The 12,691-nt window shown below is 36.2% G+C and overlaps 1 protein-coding gene across 50 annotated transcripts in view; it reads right to left on the bottom strand.

Annotated features, from left to right (window-relative positions):
• The window catches only part of PAM (peptidylglycine alpha-amidating monooxygenase), a 271,170-nt gene that overhangs the window by 175,641 nt on the left and 82,838 nt on the right, over positions 1-12,691 (bottom strand). The window lies entirely within an intron of this gene.

Here is a 12,691-nt window from a genome sequence, read left to right as displayed (position 1 = left end):
AGAAGATGTGGTGTATACATATATACCAGATGGAATACTGATACCAGATGTGAGATAGATAATAGATAGATAGATAGATAGATAGATAGATAGATAGATAGATAGATAGATAGAAAGAATACTACTGAGCCATCAAAAAAATGAAATCTTGCCATTTGCAACAATGTGGATGAAACTAGAGGATTAAATTATGCTAAGTGAAATAAGTCAATCAGAGAAAGACAATTATCATACGATCTCATATGTGCAACTTAAGAAACAAAACAGGGACAAATAAAACAAGATGAAATCAGAGAGGGAGAAAAACCATAAGAGACTCTTAATCATAGGAAACAAACTGAGGGTTGCTGGAGGGGAGAGCCTGGGGGGAATGGAGTAACTGGGTGATGGATATTAAAGAGGGATGTGATATAATGAGCACTGGGTATTATATAAGCCTGATGAATCACTGATCTCTACCTCTGAAACTAACAATACATTGCACGTTAATTAATCGAATTTAAATTTTAAAAATTGTTTAAAAAGAGAAACGTAACAGTATTAGAGTAAACTGTACTCCTCACATGACACCCCATTACCAATTCCATTTCCTTAAATAAAGTAACTTCTACTAACAATTTTCTGTGTATTCTTCAATCTCTGTTCTATGCACTTACATACATGTGATACACATATACATAAATGTAAGTTATACTTTGTGAAATAAAATGATCAATATTTTTTCCTTTGTGTTTTTCTCTCATTTTTAAGTCCTTCCTGAGATTAGCTGACTCATGCTTTCATTTTTGTCAGTAACTTTTCAATCCAATTGAAATATATTTTTGTGTATGACATGCACAGGAATCAACTTTTATTTTTCATAATTAGCCAATTTTGTGTATGGCCATATTAAACCCTCTCTAGACAGTCTAGACACATACTTGTACATACATACATTTAAGCACACCTTCCAGATGTTTATTCTGTTTCATTGTTTTAACTACTCTTTTTGGGGGGTCAGATTTTAACTTTATAATAAGTTCCTTCTGACATCTGAATTAAAGTCCTCCTTGACCTCTTTGTAATATTTTTCTGGGTACTATTATCTCCAGCTAATTTTTTAAGACAAATTAATGAATCTATATTCTCAAGTTCAAAACAGCAGTCCTAGTGACATATTGATTATGACCAAATTTATAAATATTTTTAAGGAGTGCTCTATATTTTTGCAAATGTTCACTTTTGCCCCTCGGTAAAGTCAAGAAATGCCAGTTGAGAGAAATACTTGGGAATGCTCTCTAAATTTACTTGAAGCACTAAAATTCACACCTCCTTCTTTTAACCTTTAAAGTTCTTTAAGTCTTTATGTACACACAACAAAACTGCCATGATCTTTAAAGGACAGAAAATACAGACTGCACGTGTTCTGACGACTACTTGGTTTTGAATTTTTTTTTTTAATAAGGAGGAAATAGGGGCGCCTGGGTGGCACAGAAGTTAATTGTCTGTCTTAGGCTCAGGGCGTGATCCCGGCGTTCTGGGATCGAGCCCCACATCAGGCTCCTCCGCTATGAGCCTGCTTCTTCCTCTCCCACTCCCCCTGCTTGTGTTCCCTCTCTTGCTGGTTGTCTTTATCTCTGTTGAATAAATAAATAAAATCTTAAAATATATAAATAAATAACGAGGAAATAATGATGCTTGTGCTACAAAGTACAGAAACAACAGTCTCTGAGTTGTGTGTGTTTATAACAGTTTGAGAGTGAGCAGGTGGAAATAGTAGAAAGAACAAAACTTGACTCAGTGGGTCCTAGAATATATAAACAGTGTGCTATTACTCCAAGTGCAGAGGACAACTGCCATAATAAATGTGAATAAAAATATTTAACCTGGAAAAAGAGATAGTATTAACCCGGCAATTATGCTAAGTAGAATTTGTTAGCATGTGTTGCCTGAAAGAATTAAGCAATTTCACTCCAAATAACTGAATTTTAATGAAGCTTATTATGTGCGCGTTATTTCTTGTTCCTATGCAAGTTTGTTGACTATTAACGACAAAATCGTCTTAAAAAAAAAAAAAGCTCAATGACACACTTATTCCTACACTGAAAGGGACAAGGTAAAATTAAGTAAAGAGTATGTCTCCTCTAATTTTCCAACAATTAAACCGGCTTTATTATGAAGTGAAACAGCCACCTGTAATAGGGTATGCAAGGATTGCAATACCCCTTTTCCCCTTCCTCCTTCATCACAAGAACCCTAATTTTTACCCGGTTACATTGCTGCTCACTTATAGAATGACATGCCTCAAACTCACCTGTGGATAGGTAAGCCCAAAATATTATTTGTGTGCCCTTCTTTGCCCCTTCGTCCATCCTGCTGGCTAAAGGGGGATGTGATGGCTGGAGGTTTAACAGCTGTTCTGAACCATGAGGACAAGGGTTATAGCTAAAGATGGAGGAGACGTAGCCTGGAAGGAGTCTGGGTCCCTGATGAATACCTTATCTCCAAAACAGAGAAATCTTCTCTTGTGAAACAAATTAACTTCTTTCTTATTGAAAATACTTTCAATTGTTTTGTTATATGCGGCTGAAGCCACTCCCAAATTATATACCACTACTGCCCAGTAAGTTTAAAGTCCGTGGGACCCAATGTATTAAACTACTTTTGTACAGAAATTTCTCTTTAAATTATCATTGTTACAGGAATACACTATAACTAAGTCAATACATTTTAATTAAAGAATTTGTATGTCAGTTTCCAATACAAAATAATCATTCTCTACACTGTGTTTTGCCCATGTTTTTTCCATTAATATCAACACTTTTGAATAGAAACAGAGAATATATTTGTAAAACCCATACACAAGAAATAAAGATAACCTAATTTTCTTCCCTTTGATGCATCATTTAAAAATACTTTGGATCACAGTTACTTCAAAGAAAAGACTGTATACTAGTTTTAATGTATATTATCCTAAATATAAAATTATATATAACATATATATTAATTTTAATTTATATGTGTATATGATATTTGAATTTTCATTTCTCTTGTTTTACTGCTCTGGTTAGGACGTCTAGTGCAACAGTGAACAGAAGCAGTGAGAGTAGACATGTCTCATGTCTCATTTCTCATGTAAAGGAAATACTTCTTATGTTTCAGCCTGATATGACATTTGCTGTGGGTCTTGGTAGACTCCCTTTTCCAGTCAGGAATAGTGACTTTCTATTTCTAGTTTGCTAAGAGTTTTTATTACAATAGGACACTGTATTTTATCAAATTTTTTGTGTGTGTGTGAAATCATTAAGAAAATAATGGGGTTTTTTTTCTTTAATCTATTAATGTGGGGAATTACCTTAATAAATTTTCTGATGTCAAGCCACTCTTTAACTTGTTGGATAAAACATCTTTGGTCATGATACATGTTTTAAATACGTGGCTGGGTTCAGTTTTCATTATTTCATTGAGGGTTTTTGCATCTAATTTTACACGTAAGATTTACCTTTAGTCTTCTCTTACCATACTCCCTTCTCTGGTTTTGACATAAAGATTATCCAAGCCTTATAAAATGACTTGGGAATAAAACATTCTTCTGGACTCTATTTTGTTCAGTTTGTATATGCTTGAAATTGTTCATAGAACTTTCCTATAAAAATATTTTGGCCTCTTGAGATTTTTTTTGTAAATAAGTTTTTAACAAGTGATTGAATCTCTTTAATGGTTATAGACCTTCTCAATTTTTTATTTCTTCTTTAATTCTGTAGAAATATTTCCCCAAGATTGTGCCCACTTGAGAGTTTCACTGATAATTTCTATTTAGTAAAAAGAGCAACACTAAATTTTCTGTATAGTGGAGATATTAGTCCACTTACAGAGTTAAGGGGGATTAAATGAGATACATTGTCAGTGTGTAAACATCGTATTTCCCAGATAGTTCATTCCTTTTCCTCCCTTTACCACTCCGACCAACATTCTTGGAAAGAGTTCCCATTTATCCCAATCCCTCTTAAAATGTGGTTTCTGAAAGTGAAAAATCTTAGGAAGTGTCCTTGTACCCTGAGTGTTCATTAAAATAGTTCATCTTCACATCAGACTTTTTTCCTGTTAACTACTAGAATTCTAATGATCCTTCTACACTATACAGCTTTCCCATGCTTTGATTATGCAGTTGTGGGGTGTTGTTGTTGTTGTTATTGTTGTTGGACTAAACACAGAAGTCCTCACAACTACATTAAATTCTATTGGTTTTTCTCCAACCCATCTCAAATGCTCGGGACCTTGATTCTCTAATCAAATGTACCTGCTGTCCCTTCCAGCTTTTTAGTATATGACACTGTGATCTGCTTGAGGGGTTAAACTGAATTAAAGGATTCCTCCCTTCACTGATTAGCATTTGGCAAAATTTTTCTGCCAAGGTTTGGTAAAATTTTTAATCCACCATCCTGTCTAGCACCCAACCCATACTTTCACTACATTGTCTGTGGATCTGTAAATTACTGTTTATATGCAACCTTTACTCTTTCATTCAGAACCCATACTGTCTTCAAATGTTATCATGTAAGTTCACTCAAAATATTTTACTATACCGACCTAAACAATTATACTTTTCAACTAGGCCATGATATGTAGAGTGGTTGTTTTTAAAAAAAAAAAAAAATACTGCCAGAAATGAATTTTTAAATATTTTTGTGGATTGTCATGCCAAACTTCCTCCTAAAAACTTTCCTCCTTTAATCCTGATGTAACTTTATTTCTACATCTGGGCAGAGAGAGGTGCTCTAGACTGAAAGTTTGTGTCCCTCCTCAAAATTCTTATGTTTGAACTCTTAACCCCCATTGTGATGATACTAGAAGGTGGTACCTCTGATAGATGGGCAGATAGCAGTGGTACACGATGAGGGCACGGTGTCCTTACAAGAGATGCTGGAGAGCTCCTTCGTCCCGTCCATGTGAGGATGCAATGTGAAGACGGCTATCTGTGCATCAGGAAGCAGATTCTCACCAGACACTAAATCTGCTGGTGTCATGATGTTGAATTTCCCAGCCCGTGGAACTGTGAGAAATAACTTTCTGTTGTTTATAGGCCACCCAGTCTATGGTATTTTGTTATAACAGCCTAAATGGACCAAAAGAAGATGATGATCTATTTTCTTATCTGATCCTATTCTGCATTTATTCCGAGATTCTCATTCCTCACTCCCATCTGTAAGTTCATGGAGAACTGTATTACCCTTAGAGTCACATGGCTATCAGGAAGGATATTAAATCTATATTGAAAATGTTTCCTCTTCTTTAGTAACTCTTTTTGGAATCAAGAGATAAAAAAGGTTTATAGATGTTTTTGAGAGAGACAGAAGAAGGGATGTTACGGTCACTTAAAAATAATCAAAAGATATTTATATTTGAGATTTGTTTTCCTTTTAAAATTTTGGTTCTAATATGTGGTTTGGGATGTTGCATCTAAGAGAGCTCATGCTGATGCCACCCATTTGTCTAATTGCAGATAAGGGTAGCTATGAGATTCTGGAAGGAAGAAACGTGAAAAAAGCCAGTAGGGGGTATACCAATCATTAAGCTTATAAATATTTATTCATTTACTCAATAAATAATTTCTAAGTGCTTAAGATATACCATTGACAAAATGAAGATTCCAGCCCTCATGCAGCTTACATTCTAGCAGGAAAATGGACAGTGGCTGCCTGTAGGTGTCTCCAGATAGCAGGGAGAGCTGGAGGTAAGCAGCCGCAAGGAGGAAAAATGTGCTTGAACCAAGTCAGCGGAGCAGCTCAGGCAGGTAATGGGGACTGATCAGGAGAGCTCTGTGGGTCACTGTAAGAACTACGGCGTGTGGTCAAATGGAGTCACTGCAGACTCTGAGAAGAATGACTAAGATTGGACTTATATTTCAAACGAATCATTCTGGCTCCTTTATTGACATTGGACTGGGTAGGGGGGAGAATGGGGCAGCAGAAATATAAAGCAAGGAAAGTATATTCTTATTATTATATATTATATTATCATAAATTTGATTATTATAAATTTATTTTATTAATTTACAAAATCATTATAAATTTATATTATTGTAAATTATTACATTGTTATTATTTATACAGTATGTTTATATCATTTTATCTTTTTCTGCCTAATCCTGGTAGCTCGATCCAAGGTGGTGGCAGTTGAGGTAACATATGGCTGGATTCTGAGTATATTTTAAAGGTAGAGAAAGTGGGATAGCCTAATGGACTGTGTATGAGATGTGAGAGACTTTAAGAAAAGCTCTCAAGCAGAAGTAAAGGAGAAACAGGAAACAAATAGACAGGGTTGTAAGACACCCAGGGACAGATCTAGAAAAGAGTATTAATTAGTTCTTGCTCTTTACCCCAGCTAGTGATACTAAAACCTATGATTCTTTAACATGTTAAAGAATATACTCTAACAAGAAAAGGGAACTCACAGATGCCTCTGAAGCCAGACAAGTGCCTTCAAAACTGATATATAGTATAGTGAATCCCTTTGGTTTTCTTTTCAAAATATAAAGAGGAGGAGGCAAAAAAAAAAAAAAAACAGTAATAAAATACAGAGCAAACCTTGAAGATTGATATCATCCATAGCTACTGGCTGAAGATATTTTGTGTAGTGATATTTTTTACAATAGCATCTATGTTTTATAGGTCAAAATAAAGAAGACCTGTTCTGTCTCACACCGAATTTAATGTCCTTTGTGTCTTAGAATGCCAACACATCTCTCTTTGTGAATTGTCACATCGCTGGCTGACGGCAGCAGTAGGAAGCAGATCTGCTACAGAGCATAGAAGCAAACAGGAGGGCAAGGGGAAATGAAAATAAATAATGAAGTGGTATAGATGGAATATTAAATCTGAGAGACGTATTTTTTACACTCTTTAATCATAACAAACATCTATATTTAAAGGTGTTGGGTTTTTTCTCTTTTTATTTATTTTTTTTTTAAGATTTTATTTATTTATTCGACAGGATAGAGACAGCCAGCGAGAGAGGGAACACAAGCAGGGGGAGTGGGAGAGGAAGAAGCAGGCTCATAGCAGAAGAGCCTGATGTGGGGCTCGATCCCATCACGCCGGGATCACGCCCTGAGCCGACGGCAGATGCTTAACCGCTGTGCCACCCAGGCGCCCCAAGGGTTTTTTCTCTTTTTAGAAAAAACATATATAGACTTATGTATGGTTAATTTACTTTTCCTTCCTTTTTTTTCTTTCTGTTCCAGTAATCTGATCAAGGGTTGTTACACTTTGCCAACAGTTATCCCGGGGAAAATATTAAAAAACAAAAACCAAAAACTGCAGAAATCAGCACCCATCTGCTCCTTCAACACCAGCACCATTTCAATGATATTTGTAATTCCTTTTAACGGTAATAAAGTAGCTGCGCACTGATTAATAATCCGAAACTGCAGTAAGACAAAACCGAACAAGTTGCCCCAATATAAGCAAGTGGCGTAAGAAGTAAGTTTGGACATGAGGCTGTACCTATCAAAATGAGCACTGAGGTGTGTATTTGAAGATCTAGTGTCTGGTCAAGAATGGCAGTACACATTTTTTTTCCTCTGAAAAACTTGATTCTGTTACTGTGCAATCATGTCTGACGTCTTCATTGAAAACTGCCTTCTGGCAGCCACCTTCTACCCCGCTATTTCAACTGGCGGTAGTACTACTGGATTTGTTATAGCATCATGCAAGATGGATTTAATCGGTGTCAATCCAAGCACCTCTTCTCAACCCCATCCACCCAAACCTCTAATAACGTTTCATCATCTTAACCGTCTGCATTTTAAAGACAGATAGAAGGAGGCTCTCCACAGCTAATTCGACAAACACATCACCTGGCACAATAACCTACATGATACACTTTTATTTCAGCCACTAAATGCATCTCAAAAATGCCAGAAATAGAAATATTTCTGGTCTAGACAGCGTGTCCGTGGAGTTTAACTCTTTCCAGTAATGAATTCCTGAAACTTTGGGGGGTGGGGGGAGACAGTGTTTCTACATGTAATCTTTGAACACAAACTTTGAAAAACTGGTTTTGATAGAAAGTTAATGCAGTTTCTCATACACAGGACTTCTGGGGCAAGAGTAATGTTCTAGTTCTTGACCTGGGTGGTGGTCCCATAGGAATTTATGGCTATTCTTTAAACTGTCTAAGCCCTATGCATGCATCTGTATGTATGATGTATGTCACAATAAAAAACTAATGAAATTTTCCTTAAAGATCTTCAGGAGTTCAAATACTTTGGTGTACTACTTCTGAGATTTGGGGACTTGGAGGTGCTATTTCAAAGATGATTCCAGACCTCTGATTCTGTATTTATTACATGTTAGTCCATCCATCACTGTCGGCTCTCTATATTAAAGAATATTTAAAGGTGAAAAACCAGAAACTCTTCCATCTTAATCAAGATTTTTAATCAAGAATTAAGAATATTCATGACATACGTGTTATCCTAATAGATTAGAACATGAAGCAAAAGCTGCAACTTTGCCCTCTGCTCACTATTTTCTTCTTATTTTTATTTGCTGATCATGGACAGAAACTCATTATAAAACAACTCTTCCCTGTCAACTCACAATAAATTAAAACAAAAGCAAACATCCACCTTGAGAGTATAATTACAATGATGCTACATTTCTTTTATAAATAATAAGAATTATCATTCAACTAAAACTTAATGAGTTTACATAAGTTTCTCTGCCACATACAAAGAAAACAAAAGTTGGGGCGCCTGGGTGGCACAGCGGTTAAGCGTCTGCCTTCGGCTCAGGGCGTGATCCCAGAGTTCTGGGATCGAGCCCCACATCAGGCTCCTCTGCTGGGAGACTGCTTCTTCCTCTCCCACTCCCCCTGCTTGTGTTCCCTCTCTCACTGGCTGTCTCTATCTCTGTCGAATAAATAAATAAAATCTAAAAAAAAAAGAAAAAAAAAAGTTAATTTGTTAAGTCATGGTCAGATTTCTTCTTCCCTCCTCTCCGTTATATTCAGCTGAATTTATCATTTTACTATCTACTAACTGACATTTTAGAAGGAACAACATAAAAGTATCTTTAAATGTAGCTATTTTTTAAAATTAATTTATTTGTGTTGTTTATATTCTTTCCCTTTTGGGGGCAGTAATTCATGTCCAAAGAACTTAATAACCATTCTTTAAAACTGGTAGGACTAAAGATGGTAAAACATGTGTAGACTTAAAAAGCCTGTACCAAAATACAAAAAATGCCGTGATGTTTAAAGTCAATGACCACTAATCTGTAAATTGATGATGCTTACTCATTTATTTATTTTTTTAAACTATTGGAAAAGATGATGAAGAGTTTTAAAACCTCAAGAATGAACTTGATAAAAATCAATTTCTTTCCATCTTGGGAGTAGGCAAACAAAAACAAAAACAAAATCTTCTTTTTAAAATGTTTAAAAATTTTACCATGAAAACTGACAAATATCTCTACTGATTCCTGTAAATGCATAATGACCCCACTCACATAAAATACTTCTTCAGAGCCACGGCATTTTTTTCGGTGTTACGTTATAATTTAAGGTGAGCCACATAATGGATTGCATTATAATGAATCATGCAGCTCTTCAAATGACTTATCTAATTTCACTTTCCAGTGCATATATAAAACCACATATATAATTATGTTGTTTTTCTATATGCCTCTTAGGTTTCTTCTGATTAATCCTAAATGTGGTTCAGAATCCTGCTCTCTTCAGCTGTGAAAAATATAAATAGTGAAACAGAGGAAACTAGTTATTAATGTACCTTTTACATTTATTTAATTGACAAGAATGCATTTAGTTTCTTAAATTAATCCCTGAATATACTACATTTTATGCTTTCATTTAATCAGTTACGTCTTAGAAGAGAAGTACATTTGGGGCTCCAAATTATTCTAAGAGCAAGTACTATAAGATTAAACAATTCATTAATTTCGTTTAAAAAATACAACATAAGTTACAGAAACTTATTTTCTTCAGACACCGTGTTAGCCTCTGGAAAAACAAAGATAAACAAAAGTCATGCTGACCTGGCTTCCACTGGGGCAGTTGGGGTTGACATAATACACGGATGGAAGACAAACCTTACGAGGCAACGTCAGAAGGTCTATCATAATAGCAAATACAACATGTGCGGTACTAAGAGGATGAAGCAAGGGGTGATGGAAGGATCAGGAAAGCCTTCCAAAATATGTAATAATTAGTGAATTAAGAAGTAAGAAAGTGAAAGCACGTTAGGGAATGACAACCCATCTGTGTCTGGCAGATCTCTGAGTGGAGGTATAATGTGGCACTGGCTTCACCTCTGGGTACATGAAAGTTGTGAGTGCAGCCAGGGTACTAGGCATCAGGGACAGAATCAAGGGGAAAAGGCCCAAGAAGGAAGAAACAGCTCCATCTGTCCTCATGAAGTGAGCGGCCTTCACCCCCCACCACAGTCGTGCACGGATCTCTCACTATTTGCTGTTTGGGCCCACAGTCGTGCACGGATCTCTCACTATTTGCTGTTTGGGCGTATTCATAGCGAATGGTTTCTCTCGTTTTAGTTGTTTCTTGTTCACCTTTTTCACAAGATGGTAAGTTTCAAGAGAGCAAGGAGCTGCGGAATAATGCCTGGCATGCAGCAGGCACTGGGTAATATTGCCAAACAGAGAAATTAAATCAGTAAGAAAAGAGAAGTAAAAGGAGAGATGAAGAAGGATGTGAAGAGTGGTCCACACAGGAAAGAACAGGATGAGAGAACAATGAACCACAGTCTCAGATGTTACCCATGGCACCAATCCCTAGGCTCATCCGGAAACCACTGCCCAGCAAAAAGCTCAAAAAGAACATTTTGAAAAGTCTATACTTATCATGTACTGCAAAAGCTTGTCAGATCGAAAGCAGAACATCAACTGCGCTTTACACATATTGCTATTTCAAGTGAAAAGTGAAAAAAAATACATCTTTAATGGGGAATATTATAATTGAAAGCTTATTCAAATAAATGGCTTTTTCAACATAAAATATTAATCTTTTCAATAATCATATTTGTAAGAAAGAAATGGAATACTATTGTGTGAACCATAAGTTCAAATTCCTACCCTAAGCACTTAAGTTTTTTCAGTCATCACTATATTAATCTGCCTTTTTTGCATTTTACTGCTGTTATGTTCAAAAATTCAATCTCCTAGACAAATGGCAATTCAGGAACACAATTCAAGTGATATATTATTCCCTGTGACTACAAAGGTGTATTTTCCCATTCAGATTTTTTTCATTCAAATCTGGCAAAAGCTGTTACATCACACAAAATACACTCTCCTCTCTCTCAACTACTATAACATAGAACAATTTCTACAATTCCCTCATCCTTTCTCTGAAACACTGAAAACATATTTTAAAATTTAAATTAAATCACAGAGAAAAGTTATTTATGTTATCTTCTTTGACATTAACTTGAATATTTTAATTGTTTTCAGTGTATCCGGTAGGTTAAAAGTAAAATGTCATGAGCCTTGTTATTTAAATTCCGTTTATGAAAACCATCTTTGCCTGAAATATTTTGACATACACAAAGCAACACTGTACCTAGTATTACTGCTCAGCAAAAATTAAGTATCTTTTGGTATTATAATTCCCCCTGGTGTTTTTTTTGGGGGGGGGGACCTCCAGTTTCAGGACACTTCTATCTACTTCATCTTTAGATATGTGAATCCTGCAAAAAGAAATGGTGAACTTAAAAGGAGAAAATTATGCATGTTCTTGTTTGATGAAGAATCTCCCCTGAACAATTTACAGACTCAATTCCAATAACAAGGAAGTTTTTTAAGCCTGACAACTCAGCCACCACCAATGATAGATACACTCTTTAATGAGTCGGCAGCTGAGTAAATTTCTTTAAGTGTACCCAAATCCCGTCTTCCATGAATAGATGGTTATTGGTTATTGCTTAGCTTACACATATTCACAGAAGCCAATGTGCACTCTCCTGAAAAGAGAAAGAACCAGCTGCATGACTCCAGCCATGGCCTATAAACCTCAGGACTGCCATCCTTTAAACAGTGAGGGCTAGATGTGGCAATATATATAAGAATGCTTTGGAAACTATAAAATGCCACACACACACACAAGATTCATATTATCACAGTAATGACTGAAACAACGTGAAGGATGGCATTGATCTTTCTCTTTCCCTTTCATGTACGATTTGAACCACAAGGGGGAAAATGCCGAGACTGAAAAATAAACAGAAATGGTCCCTTTGCACTGGTCTCTGTATACAATATCAGCAGCACTGAACGCACAGCAAGTAGTTAGATACCATCTTCTCGTGCCCGGGTTATTGTAATTGCCTCCTAACTCAGCTCCCTGCTTTTGCCCTTGCCACCTTATAATCTGTTCTCAATGCACAGCAATCATAGCAAGCCTTTGGTAAAACAGCTCCTATCTCACGGCTTAACACCCCTCTCATTTGGGTCAGAATAAAAGCGAGAGTCATCATCCTGGCATGCGGGGCCCTACAAAGCCTACCTCTTTATCCCCCTACCCTCCTCATGGGTCTCTCCTCCCTCCACCCTTTCCCCTGCTCCATGTCCTCCAGGTACACTGGCCTTCTTGATGTTCTTTACACAAGCACACTCCTACTTGCTATTTCCTCTGCCTAGAATATTCTCACACCACATATGCATCCACGTGGTTTCCT

Source organism: Ursus arctos, unplaced genomic scaffold (genome assembly GCF_023065955.2).
Source record: "Ursus arctos isolate Adak ecotype North America unplaced genomic scaffold, UrsArc2.0 scaffold_5, whole genome shotgun sequence".
Taxonomy (NCBI): domain Eukaryota; kingdom Metazoa; phylum Chordata; class Mammalia; order Carnivora; family Ursidae; genus Ursus; species Ursus arctos.
The sequence above is the reverse complement of the archived record's forward strand: the minus strand, read 5'-3'. Positions and strand labels throughout refer to the sequence as shown.